This window comes from Dermacentor andersoni, chromosome 4 (genome assembly GCF_023375885.2).
Source record: "Dermacentor andersoni chromosome 4, qqDerAnde1_hic_scaffold, whole genome shotgun sequence".
Classification (NCBI taxonomy): domain Eukaryota; kingdom Metazoa; phylum Arthropoda; class Arachnida; order Ixodida; family Ixodidae; genus Dermacentor; species Dermacentor andersoni.
The window spans coordinates 9,819,207-9,840,389 of NC_092817.1; the positions used below are offsets into that span (position 1 = coordinate 9,819,207).

The window sequence follows — 21,183 nt, forward strand, 5'->3', positions numbered from 1 at the left end:
ACAACTTCACGATGCACCGATGGCGGGACACTTTGGAGTTTTGCGTACATACGACCGCGTACGACGCCTGTTCTTCTGGCCGGGTCTCTACCGCTCTGTGCGTCGTTATGTCGCAACTTGGGAATTGTGTCAGCGCCGGAAGAAACCTCCCCTGCCACCTGTCGGCCGACTCCATCCAATTGAAGTTCCTTCAGAACCATTCTTTCGCGTACACCTTGACCTGCTTTAGCCTTTTCTGACGACGACTAGAGGGAATAAGTGGATCGCTATCGCTACTGATTACGCGACACGCTACGCGATAACAAAGGCGTTGCTGACTGGTTGCGCAACAGACGTCGCCGATTTTCTCCTTCACGACGTCATTCTCCAGCACGGTGCACCTCGACAGTTACTTACAGACCACGGCAGCTCGCTCTTGTCTCGAGTTGTGGACGACCACCTCCGCTCTTGTGCCACTCAGCACAAGCTGTCCACCGCCTACCACCCACAAACGAACGGTCTTACGGAACGTCTCAACCGAACACTCACAGAGATGCTGTCGATGTACGTTTCCAACGATCACCGCGACTGGTACGCCACGCTGGCCTACGTGACATTCGCGTATCACTCGTCCCGACATGACACCGCAGGATATTCACCCTTTTATCTTTTGTATGGTCGCGACCCCACTTTGCCCTTTGACACCATCCTACCTTCTGTGCCCCGCGTTGTCACTGAGTAGGCTCGTGAAGTCACCGATCGCGCCCACATGGCACGTCAAGTCGCCCGATCTCGCTTATTAGCCTAGCAGCATCTGCAAAAAGAGCGTTACGACCGGTGCCATCGCGATGTTCAGTTCGCCCCAGGTGCTTGGGTGCTGCACCTGGGGTGAACCATGTCGTCGGGTCAGCCTCTCCCAGAAGCTTCTCTCTCGCTGTACAGAGCCTTATGAAGTCCTACGTCAAGTTAACGACGCCAATTACGAGATCGCGCCGTTACGGTTTCATCCATCCTCAAGTCCGCCTCATGTTGACGTTGTGCACGTTTTGGGGCTGAAGCCATACTTCGCTCGCAGTTGCTAGCCTACCATGCGCCGAGACGGCCCTTCACCACCTGGGAGTCCTGACGGAAGGATGAAAGAAGAGAGCAAGGAAGAAGATCGAGAGACGCTGGCTGCTGTGTGTTGTTACTAGTCAGCCATTTTTAACCCCATTGACTCTGCTTGTATATACCTTGTAAATACAGTCTTATTTCCCCTACATCCCCGTAACACTATATATAGGACAAAAACTATTAAGTTTAATCTAATGGAAGCAGCAGGTTCCCGTCCGACACCTCCACTGATAGTGCGTCTTCGTCGTCGCCGGCCTCAGCTTCTGCAGAAGCGGCAAACCCACTGTACAACGAACTGTTATGCTAGTCGCAATATTTAGGAACGTGTTTTGTGCTTATCGCTAGTGTTGCTATTGAGATAGGCAAGCTGTTTCTGTCTTGTCGAGAGCTGGCCACGACTAGAGAAGAGAGAGACACAGAGACCGGTAAAACATTGTAAAGCGATACGGGGATCATAACGTCAGGTAGGCGTGTCAGGTAGGCGTGGTAGGCGTGTGTGTTTGTTTGCTAGTGTATTCCCAGGAAGGCGGGCACAATGAAGCGAGGGCGGGGCCCTCGAGCTGCTCTGTGACATTAGCCATCGCAACTAGAATGATCCCCGAGGACGCGATCCAACATCGACGCTTGAGGTAACCTGACATCTGGTCACCCTCAGGTCGAATCTCTTGGCGGCGGATGTATTTATTACGTCTCAACACCACAAAGGCGTTAATTCGACGTTGGCCACGAGTCAAACCATCACCAATCCATCAATACCTATCCAGACGTCAACGCAGCGTGGACAGCAACTCTTGACGGGTCCCACAAAAGGCCTTCACCCCACCCTTTACTTGGCAGCCTGAGCGAAGGATGAAGAGGGGAACAACGTCGATGACCTGAGAGGCGCAGGCTGCTTTCTTGCTCTAGTGCCACCCTACGCCGCAACAAGATGTACTACACATCCTTCAGCGCCTTGGCAAAGGGTTGACCTTTACTCATGAACTAACAGAGGATAATAATATCCAGTTTTTAAACAACGCTATAACCTCCTGTGACAACCATGCGTGCTGAGAATATAACCCAAGGTCTCAAAAGAAATTGTTGCCCTGCAATTCGGCTCATTCGAAAACGGTGAAACGGACAATAGCCAACCAGTCTGTCAAGTGAGCTTTTATGAATTCATGTACACATAAAATACAGGGAAGCTTTGACAAGCAGATTGTAAGGCTAGAAGAAGCCGGTTTCCCGCAATAAGTCATTTCAGCAGTAGCGCAGGCAGTGCTTAAGAAGGTTAAAACGGGAAACAATATTAGTGAAGCTGGAAGGGAACGCAAAAATGAAAAAAAAAAACGTAAAGTTGTGCCTTATGTTCACAAGACTTGCCACAATTTAAAAGAAGGTTATGAAACAATATGGAGTTGAGATGGCGTTTTTGGCTCCCGGCAAGCTTTCTGGAATATGCTCGTGCATAGGAAAACGTACATATAGGTCCAAGGGTGTGGAATAAAGGACGTCAATTCTTACGTAGATTGCAGTGTGGTCGTAGTCTATCAGATTCCTCTATCATGTAGCAAAATCTAAGTAGGTCAAACCGGAAGGTTCGTGAATGTACGTTTGCATGAGCAGGAATTGTCAGTTAGGGATAAAACAAGGTGGGCACCTTCATACCTACTGCTTGGCGTGCCCGTAAAAGCCGATCGTGACAGAAGTTAACATTTTGTGTCAGTGCCGAGACAGCCGAGCAAGAGAGTTACGCGACGCGTATCATGTAGGAAGAAGGGACATGATTGTATCAGCGACACCTCAGTTTGTCTGCACACCAGTGAGATGAGGTTTATTGGTGAGCGTAATTAGGTTGCGCATTGCATGAACAGAAAGTTTTTTTTTTTGTGATTATGGCATTGCCGCGCACGCGCAGTTGTGCATTTCTGGGATGTACTTATATGTGGTGTTTGTGGGATAAATATTAGTTGCGAATCTGCACCTGTCCTTGTGTGCTCTCTCTGTGATCGTTTATTCGTTGAGTAAAAAAATTTAACTGATATGCACCAACTCGCGCAACAAGTTCTGCACGTTATCCGATGTGACCAGATATTTCGCAATAATAGTAGTAATAATGCAGCGAGAAGGAGATGGGAGGATGGTTGAAGAGTAAATTTGGCTACCTGAGACAAACTGAGTGCTATGTCAAACCGCGTAGAATACGCCAAGCTACCATGTATTAGATGTGGACAACATGCTCGATGATAAGCTTTGTTATAATAGTTAAAGAAAAAAAAGGAATGAACCGTATCAAGGACTGATGTGCATCAACCGCAGCGTTTGTATCGATTACCACATCTTCATAATTGCTACAGTTTATTGCATTGTTTTTGATATATTCAAATATTTCCAAATACTCACGATACGTGTAACCGCCATGGTTTCCCAGTGGCTATGGTGTTGGGCTGCTGAGCACGAGGTCGCGGTATCGAATCCCGGCCACGGCAGCCGCATTTCGATGGGGGCGAAATGCGAAAACACCCGTGTACTTAGATTTAGGTGCACGTTAAAGAACCCAAGGTGGTCGAAATTACCGGAGTCCTCCACTACGACGTGCCTCATAATCGGAAAGTGGTTTTGGCACTTAAGACCCCATAATTTTTTTCACGATACGTGTTCTACTCAAAATTTATTTTTCTCTGTATGTGTGTGAACTGTTTTCTGGCTCAGCCGACTGGCTCATCAGCCATTTAAGCACATTGTGCTTCGGTACCCCGACGGCTGCTGCTGCTAACCGCGCGGGCGGCCATATCTTCAAAGCGGTCTGCGATATGGACAAAGTGCGCCGAGTGCTGGTTGCTTCGTATGCGCTGCGCTAACGGCGGTTCGCGTTCAAACGAGAGGCAGCACGAAGGTCAACTCGCTCGCTGCTGCTGCCGGGCTTCCTCACTCCAGTGTTTTGACAGCAAATTTCCGCGTTCATCGAGTCAGATGTGTTCATGTTTACCTGTGCGCGCGTGACACCGTGCTTGTTAATTTAGTTAGTAAGCCAGTGTTTAAAAGTTTTATGATGATGAATGTGGTGTTTTGTGGCGCAAGGGCCAAGTATGGCCAAAGAGTGCAAGGCAGGCGTTAATGAGTTAGCAGTGCAGCTGTGAATTACGAAAGATTGGTGTTACGTGGCTGAAGAGGGCTAAAACAGTCACTGTGAAATGCGTAATACCTATATACAATAAAAGTATGCCAATCGTAAATGAGGTGTACTATGTACACAAAAGATACATCGTGAAAGAATGATGATACAGTAAAATATGTCAGAGGTAAACATTTGATAGAACCACTACTGTCTTAACAGAGCTCTTGAAACGCAAAGGTCTGGAGGCATGTGCTATATAAAACTGCTATCACAGCGGCATCCTCAGGATGTGTTATGAATTTATGGGGCTAATAACATGTAAGACAATACTCAAGAAAGTTCAAGAAAGCTAGGACTGCTCTGATGTGCGAAAACGGTGCTGGACCAAGAAACATTATGGTATGAAGAGGGATGTGCTTCCGATATGCTCCAGGAAAGTGTTTCTTTCTCTCAGATTTTCCTTCCCGACGCTCGAGGAGAACGTAGAGGACGGCCAGCCTCGGACCACATCTACCACAGGTTCGTTAACATTCAGCCAAAAACTGTGGGTGCCATATTTATTTATTTATTTATTTATTTTATTTCAAGAAACCCCTAAAGGCCCTCACAACGAGGGTTTACATAGGGGGATGACAAAATTCAATGAACATCTAGAGAAGCGTATTCAAAGAATAGGCAACAAGAATAAAATAGCAGCACAGCAACACTCAATGAGACATAATGGAAAAACGCAACATAATAAACAGAACAAAAAATATTAAAAATCAAACACATTGCGGTAACGGAAGAAAACTAGAAAAAAGGCTACTCATCGCATTCATTTTTTTAGAAGTTCATGAAATTTAGATGAATTCATTTCAGTTGCGATAGAAGCAGGCAGCTGGTTTTACTCAATAATTGTTTTGGGTATGAATGATTTCGCAAAAGATGAAGTGCGGCAAATGATGCGTTTGATCTTGAAAGGATGGTCACGGCGTGGAAAGACCACCGTTGGTGATTGAAAGAAATGGTCATGAAGCAACGGATGATGGTAAATTTTGTGAAAAAGTGTTAAGCGAGCAAGTTTGCGACGATGGGAAAGGTTATCAAGACCAGCACGAGCCTTTAACACTGTGACGCTAGTGAAATGTGAGTAATCTGAAAAAAATGAAACGAGCAGCACGGTTCTGCAGGGATTCGATGTTATCTATGAGGCAGGTTTGATCCGGGTCCCATATGGCTGAAGCCTACTCGATTTTAGGTCGGATTAGGGTGATATAAGCAAGTTTACGCACAGGCGCCTGAGCGTGTCGAAGGTTACGTTTTAAGAGGCCAAGAGAACGGTTAGCAGCTGCTAGAATAAGATCAATGTGATAGTTCCAGGTTAAGTCGGACTGAAGGTGAACTCCTAAATATTTGTAAGTAGAAGCTGTCTCAACTGTTACGTGATTAATAGTGTATGCGGTTGGGATGCGGGAAGAGTTTCTTGTAAAGGAGACCAGCTTTGTTTTAGAGTGGTTTAGGATCATTAGCCACGATGAACACCAAGTGTTAATTGAATCGAGGTCAGTTTGTAAAAATTGGTGGTCAGTTTCACATTTAATGGCACGGTACACAACACAGTCATCAGCGAACAGTCTAATTTGGGAAGATACACAATTGGGTAAATCATTAATAAATATTAGAAAGAGTAGGGGACCAACAAGCACGCTCCCCTGGGGTACACCGGATGTGACTTGAGCCATTGAAGAGTTCGAACCATTAACAGCGGTGAACTGAACGCGAGATGAAAGGAAATCTTTAATCCATGCTAAAACCTGAAGGTGAACATTGAGATGCGATAACTTGAGTAGTAATCTATGGTGGGGGACCCGATCAAATGCCTTAGAAAAATCGAGAAACAAAGCGTCGACTTGAATGCCGGCGTCTACTAAAGTAAATAAGTCGTTAGTAAATCCAGGAAGCTGAGTGTCGCAAGAAAATTCCTTGCGAAAACCGTGCTGATATTTAAATATGATGTTGTGATCTTCAAGATAATTAATGATATGGGTGTGTATGACATGTTCAAGGAGCTTTGAGAAGGTGCAAGTCAATGAAATGGGTCTATAGTTTAGGGGATCTGAGCGGCTGCCAGATTTGAAGATTGGCATTACTTTAGCTACTCGCCAGACATGAGGGATGAAGCCAGATGATAAAGACTGAGAAAAAAGTGCAGATAGGACTTGAAAAATACTCTGAGATACATTTCTAAGTATTTTGTAGTTAAAGCCAAGCGGGTCCGTGCTTGTAGTATCTTTAAGGTTATTTAATAAAGAAAGAATACCATCATCACTTTTGACTATAGAGGGCATGGAATAATCGTGAAGTGAACTGAGTGCTAGAGAAGGGGTAATGACTTCATGAGTGAAAACAGATGAAAAAGCGTTGTTAAAGAGTTGAGCAGAATGGGCATTGTCCAGCTGATCACCATTAGAATTTGTTAAGGATGAATCGGGCCGTGAATGTGGGTTAATTACGCTCCAAAATCTTTGGGGATTATTAGATAGCATAGTGGGTAAGACGTCACTGTAAAACTGGCGCCGGGTGGCTTTCAGCATTCTTTGGTAAACCTTGTCGCTTTTCTTGTAGGTTTCCCAAGTAGTTAATAGGTTGTTAGCAACTGCCTGCCTATACAAACGCTTTTTCTTTTTATTGGCTCTTCGCAGCCGCTCATTGAACCAAGGCGCTCTTTTACTGCCCCTAATTGAGATAACCGGTATGAATCTTGTAATGGGGGGGAGGTTAAGTAGGGTTGTTTTGAACAGCGTTCAGTTCTGTTCCATGGAACGGAAAGTACATTCAGCTAAGAACCGCCCAGAAAAAGTGGTTAATTCGAGATTCATCTGGTCAAAATTAGCCCTGTTATAACACCTGATCAGCTTTGAGGTAGTTTTCCTGTCAAGCATACGGTGATTGATGCACCCGGTAATGATGTCATGGTCAGAAAGTCCACTAAGATGAAATATTTTAGAAAAAGCATCGGGATTATTGGTTAGAATCAGGTCGAGAATGCTGGCAGTGGTACCTGCGGATCGCATGGGCTTTGTAATGAGCTGAGTTAGGTGAAAATCTAGACAAGACTGCAGAAAAGCGTGCGCATCCTGATCACTTGCTGAGACAGATAGAGTGTCCCAATTGATACTGGGGAAATTAAAATCACCAAATTTAATTAGGACAGAATTTGCAAAACGCGTACACACATCAGTCAGTAGGCGACAAAATTCGTCAGCAAACCCATCGTACAGGTCGGGTGGACGGTAGAACACACCGGCAATAATATTTGTAGTAATGCACTTTATAGAGATGAGTATACATTCTAGAAAAGAGGAAACAACAACTGGCACGGTAATAATTTCTTGCTTCACCGCAATAAGGACGCCACCTTCTCTCCTGTCCTTTCTGTCACATCGAAAAAAATTGAAACCTGATTCGCATGAAAGGATGTTATCGTCGGAAATATAATCGTTAAGCCACGTTTCAGTCAGTGCTAATATCGAGGCCCCAGTGGAGTCGATAAGGGGAGAGGGCAACACTTTTCGCCGTAACGCTTCTGTTGTTAGTGTATAGGAAACACATGTTATCTAAACACTTCTGTCCCGACAATGATAGTGGTGCACGATCGGAAGCATCATGATGACTTTGATAGTGTCATTCGGTAAAAGACTCGGACACACGCACAGCCCGATTGCCAGTGGTATCCCAGAGATAAACATCATTGTTCACACGAAGTTTATTGAACGACAGACGAATGCGGTTCCCCTCCTTCTTTATCGCTTTAGAAAACTGCCACAGTCCACGGCGTTTCAGACGAACTGCCTCAGAGTAATCGCGTGATATACTTAAATTGGTGTTCTTTAGTTTGTAGCCAAGACTAAGGACAGATTCGACTTCTTTTTCATTATAAAATTTTGCTATGATGGGTCGCTTCTTGTCTGTCGAAAAACGTCCTAAGCGGTGAGCTCTGGCAACGGAGGAAACAGCAATGCCAAGCTTTTCAATGCAAAATTCCTTCACATTCCGCTCTGAATTTTCCCAAGGCTCAGCTGCATCGCTGTCATTAATGCCAAAAAACAACACGTTTGACCGCCTTGAGCGATTTTCCAGGTCGTCCACCTTGTCCTGAATTTTAGAGATGTCAGTATCTTCATTTGAAACGGGCTGATTAGAAGGTAGAGTTTCAGGTTTGGATTCCAATTCCGTAACCCCCTTAGTTAACAACTCAAGGTCGTTCTTGAGGGTGACGTGGATGTGCAGGACCTTATTTATAGACTCACAAAGGCTTATGTTGTTCGCTTCAAGACGCTGAACTGTTGCTGCCACGACATCAAGCTCATCTTCCTGCGCTTTAGTCATAGGGCCCGGGTTTACCCCCACGTCATCCGCGAGAAACAAAAGGCGCCAAAAGTACAACACAGCCGCGCGCACATACTTCACATAATTAATTACACCAGGTGGCCAGGACACCGCAAAGAGACGAACATTATTGTCCCGGTAACACCTAGTTTCCAAATAACTAACCTGTACAAGTGATCTGCGTGAGTACGGATGCATAGCAGCAGTGTCGTGGCCCACGGTGTCCGCAGGAATCACTCCTTTTTCAAGCGGCCAGATAAGTGACGTGGCCCCTTGTTGCCCGACGAACACGGCAGTGGCCTCCAGCGTTGGCGATGCAATGTGATGCAGGCAACCCAAAGGCGGGCAGCAACTCGCAAGCGGTACCGTTATGAAGGCTCTGGTATCGCTCATCATGGACCCATCCAGACAGCGGGGTCGACTCGGTAGATTGTCCAGGATAAGCAGCAGCAGCACCTGTACAAGTGATCTGCGTGAGTACGGATGCATAGCAGCAGTCCTTATCTGTGTCCTTTTCTGAGAAGAGAGAATGGGACGTCAGTTCGTTGATGTTTTTGCTGTGAAGGGCAAGAAACCTAACTGTGGCTTAATCTAGTGAAGCTTAATATTTGTTTCAGCGTGCCACAAGCACTGCCGGTGGGTTCGCAGTTTATCACGCAAGAAAAGCTTCAAATCTGTGGCAGGGACAGCAGCTGCAGGATTAAAAGCGTGCGGTGTAATTGATGTGGCCATTTGGTCTTCTAGCACACAACCCTCGATGCCTCTATGGCCACGCATCCAGCATATAATGACATGCTGTTTTGATATATACGCTCTATGGAGAACGGAATAGAACTAATGAGTACAGAATTTTTGTGTTTACCGAGTGACTTTAAGGCTTTTACGACGCTTTGGGATTCTGTAAGTATGGTCACTTTATGAAGCTTAGATTTTCTTATATGCTTCACAGCTGACAATAGTGCGTAGGCCTCAGCCGTTAAGATACTTATCTCCGGGTGAAGTACACCGGATTCCTAGAAGGATGGACCGACGGCTGCATAAGACACTCCGGCATGTGGCTTAGAAGCGTCTGTGTAAAACTCTGTGCACGAGTACTTGGACTGGAGTTTCAGGAAAGTCGTTCTAATACGTGCCTCTGTCGCATGTTTAGTGACCTCTACAAAGGATGTCTCACACTCTATGAGCTGTCACTGCCACGGCGATAACAGTTTCGCTGGAGCCATAGGACAATGTTCAAGCACTAGACATCCATATCCTCTCTAAAGTTCCTTGCACGCAAAGAGAATGGCTTTCTCGCTGCAGGTTGGTTATGGAAGAGTGTTTATGGTTGAATGCGAAGGATTTTCAATGTTCGCGTGTACCTTCAGAAGATATGTAGAACTGATATATGACCGCTGCAGATGAAGTGACCACTGATTCGACTATGCGTAGAGGCTCTGGATCGGACTTGTCTTGAAAGCATAGGTCGCGAGACGGATACCCAGATGGCCGACGGGGTCTAGGATTTTGAATGCGCTTGGCGTTGCGGAACGATAAATTATAGCTTCGTAATATGGGCGCGAGCCACCCACAGACGTACAAGGCTTTATACAAGTTCAGGAGACACTTTCGATCAGAGCCCCAAGGCATGCGCGACAGAAGTTTTAAAAGGTTCATTGCCTTGAGGCATTTTGTTCTCAGATGCTTAAGATAAGGAATAAATATGAATTTAGTATCTAAGATGATTCCTAGAAAATTATGCTCACGGCTCTGATTTATGCTCCACTTATACTCCACTGATTTTTTATAGAGAGTACATACGTGCTCTTCTGGGAGTTTGAAACTATATTCATCTGCCCATTTGGACAATATGTTTATTACAAGCTGCACTTGTCGTTCGCTGATGGCAATATTACATGACTTGAAGGATATCTGCACATCGTCGACATAGACAGAATGAAACATCGTGCGCGGGATGACTGTTTGCAGGGAATTCATTTTTACAATAAATAGTGTGCAACTAAGCACACTTCCCTGCGGCACACCGATCTCTCATGTGAATGACCTAGACAAAGCTCTTCCCACTCTTACGCAGAATGTGCTATTAGAGAGATAACTTTCGATTGTAGTTAGTATTGTCACGTGGTCGTGACGTCAAAGAACACAGTAGCAAAACTGTGAAAGGCAAAAACTAGCTTTTATTGGGCGAACCTGTGCGCACAAAACAGGCTACACTTAAAGCACAACGAGAGCGGCGAACACAGTCGGCGATCGTCGTAAATCTGATCAGCGGGTCAAGCGCGTCGGCTTTTATAGAGCAGTCATCGAATGTTCCAGACTTATCGTTGGGACCCGCGTGCCTTCCACATAGTTCTACACCATTCGCGTCAGGCGATGAAATCAGATAACACAAGGTTCGGCGACAACAGACCGCGGATAGAAGCATCGATAACTTTCCAGAAACTTCGGATACATGCAGGCGCGTCCCGCGCTGTGTGATAGCATTTGCTAGGCGGCGAAGCGTGGTCGCCCGATAAAGATAAGTACACGTGTCAATACCCCCCTCTTAAAAAAAAGCATCGACCCGATGCTGCAAACAAACGAAAGTAATACACAAAAGCACTCGTTGCAAAGAAAACAACAAAAATAACGAAGTTCGTCAGCGTCCGTAAAAGGGTTTAAGGCGCACCACGTGGACCACTTCAGATCGTGCGCGGCGCCGCTGTGAATGCGAAATGCCGTCTGGCACGACCTCATAGTCCAGAGCGCCAATACGTCGGATGACCTTGTAGGGTCCGAAATAGCGCCGCAGTAGCTTCTCACTGAGTCCTCGTCGGCGTATCGGGGTCCATACCCAAACACGGTCGCCGGGCTGGTACTCGACGAAGCGTCGTCGGAGGTTGTAGTGTCGGCTGTCGGTCCTCTGTTGGTTCTTGATCCGGAGGCGGGCGAGCTGTCGGGCTTCTTCGGCGCGCTGGAGATAGCTAGCGACGTCAACATTCTCTTCGTCAATGACGTGGGGCAGCATCGCGTCGAGCGTCGTCGTCGGGTTCCTGCCGTAAACCAGCTTAAACGGCGTGATCTGTGTTGTTTCTTGCACCGCCGTGTTGTAAGCGAAGGTTACATACGGCAGGACCGCGTCCCACGTCTTGTGCTCAACGTCGACGTACATCGCTAGCATGTCGGCGAGGGTCTTATTCAGGCGCTCCGTGAGACCATTAGTTTGCGGATGGTAGGCAGTTGTCCTCCTGTGGCTTGTCTGGCTATATTGCAGAATGGCTTGGGTGAGCTCTGCTGTAAAAGCCGTTCCTCTGTCGGTGATGAGGACTTCTGGGGCGCCATGTCGCAGCAGGATGTTCTCGACGAAAAATTTCGCCACCTCGGCTGCGCTGCCTTTCGGTAGAGCTTTTGTTTCAGCGAAGCGGGTGAGATAGTCCGTCGCCACGACGATCCACTTATTCCCGGATGTTGACGTCGGAAACGGCCCCAACAAATCCATCCCAATCTGCTCGAATGGTCGACGAGGAGGTTCGATCGGCTGTAGTAACCCTGCTGGCCTTGTCGGTGGTGTCTTGCGTCGTTGACAGTCTCGGCATGTCTTGACGTAACGGGCGACGTCGGCGGTAAGACGCGGCCAGTAATACCTTTCATGTATCCTCGACAGCGTCCGGGAGAATCCGAGGTGCCCAGCAGTTGGATCGTCGTGTAAGGCGTGCAGTACTTCTGGACGCAGCGCCGACGGAACAACAAGAAGGTAGTTGGCGCGGACTGGTGAAAAGTTTTTCTTCACGAGTAGGTTGTTTTGAAGCGTGAACGAAGATAATCCACGCTTAAATGCCCTAGGGACAACGTCGGCGTGCCCTTCCAAATACTCGATAAGGGCTTTTAGCTCCGGGTCGCCTCGTTGTTGATCAGCGAAGTCTTCCGCGCTTATTATTCCAAGGAAGGCGTCGTCATCCTCGTTATCTTGCGGCGGCGGGTCAATGGGGGCGCGTGATAGGCAATCGGCATCTGAGTGTTTTCGACCGGACTTGTATGTTACAGTGATGTCGTATTCTTGTAGTCTGAGGCTCCACCGTGCCAGCCGTCCTGAAGGGTCCTTTAAGTTAGCTAGCCAACACAACGCGTGATGGTCGCTGACCACTCTGAATGGCCTGCCATATAGGTAGGGGCGAAATTTCGCTGTAGCCCAAACGATGGCGAGGCATTCCTTTTCCGTTGTGGAATAATTGCCATCCGCTTTTGACAACGACCGGCTAGCGTAAGCTATCACGTGTTCATGTCCATCTTTTCTCTGGACTAGGACGGCACCGAGGCCTAGGCTACTGGCGTCAGTGTGGATTTCGGTATCGGCGAGCTCGTCGAAGTGCGCAAGTACGGGCGGCGACTGCATGCGTCGTTTGAGTTCTTCAAATGCGTCGGCCTGCGGCGTTTCCCACTTGAACTCGATGTCACATTTAGTTAGCTGTGTTAGCGGCTCAGCGATGCGTGAAAAGTCCTTGACAAATCGCCTGTAGTAGGCACACATGCCAAGAAATCTACGCACTGCCTTCTTGTCGGTGGGCTGCGGGAACTTTGCGATGGCAGCTGTCTTCTGCGGATCGGGGCGGACTCCAGACTTGCTGATGACGTGGCCTAAGAACAGAAGCTCATCGTAGGCGAAGCGGCACTTTTCTGGCTTCAGAGTGAGCCCTGATAACTTGATGGCCTCGAGTACTGTTGCAAGCCGCCTAAGGTGATCGTCGAAATTTTCGGCGAAGACAACGACGTCATCCAAGTAAACGAGACAGGTCTGCCACTTCAATCCTGCTGAAACCGTGTCCATCACGCGCTGGAACGTTGCAGGCGCCGAGCACAGTCCAAATGGCATAACCTTGAACTAGTAGAGGCCGTCTGGGGTGATGAAGGCGGTCTTTTCGCGATCTCTTTCGTCGACTTCGATGACGCCTTCTACGTCAGCGGGTGTTTCGGTGCCGACCAAAATAACAATGCTGGAGCGAGGCGGGATGCTCACTTGATCTTCGAGCACACTCAAGGCGTGGTGACTACGAGGGCTCTCCGGCGGTATCGCTTTATCTTCCGACAGCGTTATTGACTGCGACTTCAGGTCGATGATTGCGCCGTGTTGGTTCAGGAAGTCCATACCGAGAATGACGTCTCGTGAACACTGTTGGAGGATAACGAAAGTGGCAGGGTAAGTCCGGTCATGAATGGTTATTCTTGCCGTGCAGATTCCAGTCGGCGTGATGAGGTGTCCTCCTGCGGTGCGAATTTGAGGGCCTTCCCATGCAGTCTTAACCTTCTTCAACTGGGCGGCGATGTGTCCACTCATGACGGAGTAATCAGCCCCTGTGTCCACTAAGGCGGTAACTGCGTGGCCGTCGAGAAGCACGTCGAGGTCGGTGGTTCTTTGTCTGGCGTTGCAGTTGGGTCTTGGCGTCGGATCACGGCTGCGTCGTGTTGAACTGAAGCTTGAACGTCGCGTCGTCAAGTCGCCTTTCGTCGGTGTAGTCTTGGCTTCCTGACTTCGTCGGGACAGCGGCGTGTCGTCATTAGGACGTCGAGATGGTTGCTTGGTCGTCTTCGTCGGCGGCGGAGGATCTTCGTCAGTTCGACGAACAGCAACCGCACCTCCATCGGTTGCTGCTTTTAGTTTTCCGGATATGGGCTCGCTGACCGGCCCCGGGCTGGGCCAGTGTATGGTCGGCGCTGCGGCGACAGGTAGCGGCCTGGTGATGGCGAACGCGACGGTCGTCGAGAGCTCCACTGAGTAGCGGCGAGGTAGTCGGCGATATCGCGAGGGCGTTCACCTCGCTGCGGGCGCGGAGCATTGACGGCGAAACCTCGCAGTCCCATCTCCCGGTATGGGCATCGGCGATACACATGGCCGGCTTCTCCGCAGTGATAGCAGAGCGGACGGTGGTCGGGGGCTCGCCAAATGTCCGTCTTCCTCGCGTAGGTGCGCTGGGCGACGGGTGGGCGTGCTGGCGGCGGCGGCGGCGGACGACGGAATTGCGTCGTTGCAGGGCCCTGGCGTGGTCTCGGAGGGGGACCTTGACGGCGTGCGACGGCGGCGTAGGTCATCGCTTCTGGCTGGGGCTGCGGTAATTGAGGTTGCACCTCAGGAACCCCAAGCGATCGCTGAACCTCATCTTTCACGATGTCAGCGATCGAAGCTACTTGAGGCTGTGATGGTGGGAACAGCTTTTGTAGCTCCTCCCGCACGACAGCTCGGATAGTCTCGCGTAGGTCGTCGGTGGCCAGTGACTGAACTCCGGCGTAGTTTGTCGCGTTCGTGCGGCGGTCGAATTGCCGGTTTCGCATCTCGAGTGTCTTCTCGATGCTGGTGGCCTCGCGAAGAAACTCGTCGACGGTCTTCGGTGGGCTTCGTACCATCCCGGCAAAAAGTTCCTCCTTCACACCACGCATGAGTAGGCGGACTTTCTTTTCCTCGGACATTTCCGGGTCGGCGTGGCGGAATAGGCGGCTCATTTCTTCTGTAAAAATTGCGGTGGTCTCATTTGGTAGTTGCACCCGGGTTTCTAATAGCGCTTGGGCTCGTTCTCGGCGTACGACGCTTGCGAACGTCTGCAGGAAGCCGCTTCGGAAAAGTTCCCAGGTCGTTAAGGTGGCTTCTCGGTTCTCGAACCACGTCCTGGCCGCGTCTTCCAAAGCGAAGAAGACATATCGCAGTTTGTCGTCGCTGTTCCAGTTGTTAAAGGTAGCGACTCTCTCGTACGTCTGAAGCCAGCTTTCCGGGTCCTCGAAAGTTGAACCGCGGAACGTCGGAGGCTCCCTGGGCTGCTGCAGCACGACGGGTGACGCTGGGGCTGCCATTGGTGTGGACGTGGTGGCCATCTTCCTAGTCGTCTCAGGCAAAAGTCCGTGCTCCGGGGGCAGTCCTTGCAGCCTGCGGCTACCTCGCTGGTTCTTGGCGACGTTGGTGTCTTCCGAGTGAGGGCTTGGGTCACGGCTTTGTGGGGGCGTCCGGTACATGAACGCAAAGCACCTCCACCAGATGTCACGTGGTCGTGACGTCAAAGAACACAGTAGCAAAACTGTGAAAGGCAAAAACTAGCTTTTATTGGGCGAACCTGTGCCCACAAAACAGGCTACACTTAAAGCACAACGAGAGCGGCGAACACAGTCGGCGATCGTCGTAAATCTGATCAGCGGGTCAAGCGCGTCGGCTTTTATAGAGCAGTCATCGAATGTTCCAGACTTATCGTTGGGACCCGCGTGCCTTCCACATAGTTCTACACCATTCGCGTCAGGCGATGAAATCAGATAACACAAGGTTCGGCGACAACAGACCGCGGATAGAAGCATCGATAACTTTCCAGAAACTTCGGATACATGCAGGCGCGTCCCGCGCTGTGTGATAGCATTTGCTAGGCGGCGAAGCGTGGTCGCCCGATAAAGATAAGTACACGTGTCAGTATGTTGCCACGGACGCTCACCGCCGGAAGTTCTCGGAGAAATCCGAAGCGCCATGTCGTATCAAAAGCTTTCTCTAGGCCTAGAAATACTGACATACAGAACTGCTTATGTATAAAGGTATCCCTAATACATGCCTCAATTTGGACAGGGTAGCCTATTGTAGAGATACCTTCTAGAAAACCACACCGGAAGGAGTCCAGTATTTTGTTATTTTCTAGGAACAGGATTAAGCGACGATTTCTCATTTTTTCTAACAGTTTGCACAGAGAGCTAGTTAGCGCCATTGGCCTGTAGCTGGTGGATAGGGACGGGCCTTTGCCCTGTTTAAGCGAATGGATGACTATAGCTTCCTTGCACGAGGACAGGATATAATCATCCGCCCACATAGCACTAAAAAAAGACAGGAGTGTTTTCAGTGTTTCAGGATGTAGGTGCTTAATCATTTCGCGCATGACACGATCACTGCTTGGCACCGAGTTGTTGCAGCAAGTGAGAGAAGCTATAAGTTCAGCTAGGCTGAATTGGCGGTTGTAACCTACATTTCGTCTACATTTTCGATCAAGGTGCTGTGGCCTGCCTGATCTTCCAGGCTCTCACCTTGAGTGCTTACAAACAGTAATGAGTGTACCTACCGGCTTTTAATTTAGTTAGTCAATTCCACAGTTTTGTCGCATCTGTATAAGAATTCATACTGGAGATGTACTTCTACCAATTCTCTCTTTTAGCATGTGTACGTGTTCTTCTACCCTGGGACTTTGTCTCTTTAATTATGTTCAAGTTCTGGGCTGTTGGAGAGTCGCGAAGCCGTCCCAAAGCTTTGTTTTGATTTTTCCGTACTTTTTTGCATTTTTCATTTTACCACGGGAATCAACATTTGTTCGCTAGTCCGATAGTTTCACGCATGCATTTTGTGGCAGCCTCAATTATAAAACCTGTTACATACACCACAGCATCGTCTATATTAAAAGAAGCAATATTATCCCGGATTAAATGTATATTTGGAAATGTTCCCAGTTAGCTAGTCACCCTTCCATCCGGGAACGTGTGGCGAGCCTCCATCTTGTTTTGTTAAGCTTAAGATAACCGAGAAACGGTCGCTCTCAAAGGGGTTCTTCAGAACGGACCACTCCAAGAACGGCATTAGTTTGCTCTGCACTATGCTTAAATCTATGGAGGAGCATGTCTTATGTGCCACGCTGTGGTACGTTGGCTCTTTCTTAGTAAGTACACATGCACCTGAGGAAAAAAGAATGTTTTCAATCAGGCGACCTCTCGCATCGCAACGAGAGTCTCCCCACAAAGTGTTATGTGCGTTTAAATCTCCGACAACTATGTATTGCGCCGGAATTTCATCGACCTAGTTTTGAAATTAGGTTTTATGAAGTTGATAATTCGGAGGAATATATATATATATATATAGAGCTGATAGTGACTAGCTTTTCGAACAGCACCTGTTGGACAGCCGCTGCCTTTAGGAGAGTAAGAAGTTTTAATTCGGGGCAGGCAACACCTCTGTCGACTATGATAGTCACAGCACCGGATGACACGCTAGTGTCATCGCGGTCTTTACGAAAAATAGCATATTGTCAGAGAAAATTTGTTTGAGTATGTTTGAAGTGTATTTCTTGAACACACGGCACCTTTGGATCATACTTATGCATGAGTTCTTTCATGCCGTCGAGATTGTGGACGAGACCTCTGACATTTCATTGCAATATTTGTGTATCCATGTTGAATATGGTTTTTGTGCAATGTGTTTAAGAGAGAGAGAGATATGCAAATGAGAGAAAGGCAGGGAGGTTTAAGGAAGAGGAGCTAACTCACAGAACCCTTTCCATGCGCCGTGATGCGGTGTTTTTCTTTTTTGGAGCGATAATCTCGCCGCTCCTTAGGCGCTGGCGGCGCAGTCTGCTTATTGTATCCATCGCCTCTTGCGAGGCGCTGTACACGCGCTCTTTTCAGTGCTGTGTTTGACTTGAAAGCCTCGACACATCTTACGTGACTTTGAGGCCACCACACCGGAGGTAGATGGCCCCTTCTACTGGAGCGGTGGAGCAGCGCTTGGTAAAGCCAGCGGGGAGGAAGGGGGGGGGGGGGGGGTGAGGCGGACGGTATCACTGCCGCCTCACTGTGTGTGGGCCGGACCGCCGCTAGAGTCTGTTGTGGCGCTTCCCCGTGACGTGCCACTTTGGCAAAGCTTGGCGGGTACCCAACCCGCCTGCGTGCCTTCTTGAACAATGTGTTTTCCTTCACTTTGGTTGTCACGACTTCTTTTTCCATTTTCCACAAAGTGCAGGACCACGAGTATGCGGCGTGCTCCCCATCACAGTTCACGTAGTGGGGAGTATTCTCGCAATTGTCAGATGGGTGTTGTTGGGTACTACATTTAGTGCAAGTCTGCTGGCCTCGGCAGTTCTGTGAACTGCCGCCAAATCTTTGGCAATTAAAGCATAGGAGTAGATTTAGGATGTATGGTCCGACCCCGATCTTTATGTTCCTATCCTTAATGGTCTCAGACAGCAGACTTGGTGTCGAAGTTAAAATTAGGCGCTTTGTTTCAATTTCCTTGCCATCGCGCCTCATCTTAATTATCTTGATATTGATCACATTTTGATCAATCCAACCCTCCAGTAGTTCAGCTGCAGTCAGCTTCACGAGATCAGCATCGGAAACGACTCCATGGATGTTGTTCATAATGTGGTGTGCTGTGAGTGTCACTAGGAGATTCCCGAATGACACTAGATTAGACAGTTTCTCATGTTGTTTATTTTCGCGGAGTTCTATAAGGAGATTACCACTTGCCAACATGGAGACATTATAACCTGGGCGAAAAGCTTCAGTCAGTGTTTTTGCAACCGGAAAAGGTAAGATGATTCTCGCTGCCTTTCCTTTATTTCTCAGAATATATTACAAGTGAGAAGAGGGTCATTTATCATCATCGTCGTCAGCATGATTACGCCCACTGCAGGACAAAGGCCTCTCCCATACTTCTCCAGCTACCCCGGTGATGTACTAATTGTGGCCATGTTGTCCCGGCAAACTTCTTAATGTCATCCGCCCACCTAACTTTCTGCCGCCCCCTGCTACGCTTCTCTTACCTTTGAATCCAGTCCGTAACCCTTAATGACCATCGGTTATCTTCCCTCCTCATTACATGTCCTGCCCATGCCCCTTTCTTTTTCTTGATTTCAACTAAGATGTCATTAACTCGCGTTTGTTCCCTCACCCAATCTGCTCTTTTCTTATCCCTTAACGTTACACCCATCATTCTTCTTTCCATAGCTCGTTGCGTCGTCCTCAATTTGAGCAGAACCCTTTTCGTAAGCCTCCAGGTTTCTGCCCCATACGTGAGTACTGGTAAGACACAGCTGTTATATACTTTTCTCTTGAGGGATAGTGGCGTCTTGCTGTTCATGATTTGAGAATGCCTGCCAAACGCAGCCCGGCCCATTCTTATTCTTCTGATTATTTCAACCTCATGATCAGGAGCCGTGGTCACTCACTACCCTAAGTAGATGTATTCCCTTACCACTTCCAGTGCCTCGCTACCTATCGTAAACTGCTGTTCTCTTCCCGAGACTGTTAAACATTACTTTAGTTTTCTGCAGATTAATTTTCAGACCCACCCTTCTGCTTTGCCTCTCCAGGTCAGTGAGCATGCATTGCAATTGGTCCCCTGAGTTACTAAGCAAGGCAATATCATCAGCGAATCGCAAGTTACTAAGGTATTCTTCATTTAACTCTTATCCCCAATTCTTCCCACTCCAGGTCTCTGAATACCTCCTGTAAACAGACTGTGAATAGCATTGGAGAGATCGTATCTCCCTGCCTGACGCCTTTCTTTATTGGGATTTTGTTGCTTTCTTTATGGAGGACTACGGTGGCTGTGTAGCCGCTATAGATATCTTTCAGTATATTTACATATGGCTCGTCTACATCCTGATTCCGTAATGCCTCCATGACTGCTGATGTTTCGACTTAATCAAACGCTTTTTCGTAATCAATGAAAGCTATATATAAGGGTTGGTCATATTCCGCACATTTCTCTATCGCCTGGATGATAGTGTGAATATGGTCTATTGTTGAGTAGCCTTTACGGAATCCTGCCTGGTCCTTTGGTTGAAAGAAGTCTAAGGTGTTCCTGATTCTATTTGCGATTACCTTAGTAAATACTTTGTAGGCAATGGACAGTAAGCTGATCGGTCTATAATTTTTCAAGTCTTTGGCGTCCCCTTTCATATGGATTAGAATTATGTTAGCGTTCTTCCAAGACCCCGATACGCTCGAAGTCATGAGGCATTGTGTATACAAGGTGGGCAGTTTTTCTAGAACAATGTGCCCACCATCCTTCAACAAATCTGCTGTTACCTGATCCTCCCCAGCTGCCTTCCCCTTTTGCATAGCTCCCAAAGCGTTTTTTACTTCTTCCGGCGTTACTTGTGGGATTTCAAATTCCTCTGGACTATTCTCTCTCACATCATCGTCGTGGGTGCTACTGGTACTGTATAAATCTCTATAGAACTCCTAAACCACTTGAACTATCCCATCCATATTAGTAATGATATTGCCGGCTTTGTCTCTTAACGCATACATCTGAGCCTTGCCTATTCCTAGTTTCTTCTTCACTGCTTTTAGGCTTCCTCCGTTCCTGAGAGCATGTCCCAGAGGTTAATTAGAGGCTCCTTATACAAAGGGCACAGCGACCGGGAACGGCGAGGCAGCCCGAAGCACCATCCAAAAAGACACCAGCAACCACCAGCGCGAGCAGAGCGAAACGCGTCTTTTTCACACATAAAACTGTGGAAAATTTTAAATATTTCGGCACCAGAACATGAAAACTTACCCGGTGCACCCTCGTTTCTGAGGGGGATCAAGGAGGGGTGGCGGGATGAATTGGCCATATGCAAAGGTAAACTGTTCGGCAGCAACGCCAGCGACCCACTATGGACCCCAACAGGGAGACGCTGTAGGACCTGGAAAAAACAGATGAGACGTTCATTTGAGGGATCGGCAGCCGTTCGTGAGCAGGCGCGAGTAAGAGCGGGCGCGAGAGAGAAAATCTGGGGGTTTTTGCTGCTTGAATATATGACTCTGCCAAGGCACTACGGAGGAGGTTTCTTAGCGCGCGTTGTATTCGTTTGTCCCCAGACATGACGGCCTTGCGGGGTGCGGTCGAGTTTGTTTACGCTCAGCCGCTAGCTGCC

The 21,183-nt window shown here is 48.2% G+C and overlaps 1 protein-coding gene across 1 annotated transcript in view; it reads right to left on the reverse strand.

Moving 5' to 3' along the window:
- LOC126535758 (allene oxide synthase-lipoxygenase protein-like) overlaps positions 1-20,899 on the reverse strand; it is a 134,400-nt gene extending 113,501 nt beyond the window's left edge. The window contains exons 1-2 of the mRNA XM_055073373.2: positions 20,823-20,899; positions 8,726-9,016 (exon numbers count right to left, since the gene is read on the reverse strand). The gene's annotated coding sequence lies outside the window, so the exon portion shown is untranslated. The remainder of the gene's footprint in view (positions 1-8,725; positions 9,017-20,822) is intronic.
- Between the last annotated feature and the right edge of the window lie 284 nt (positions 20,900-21,183).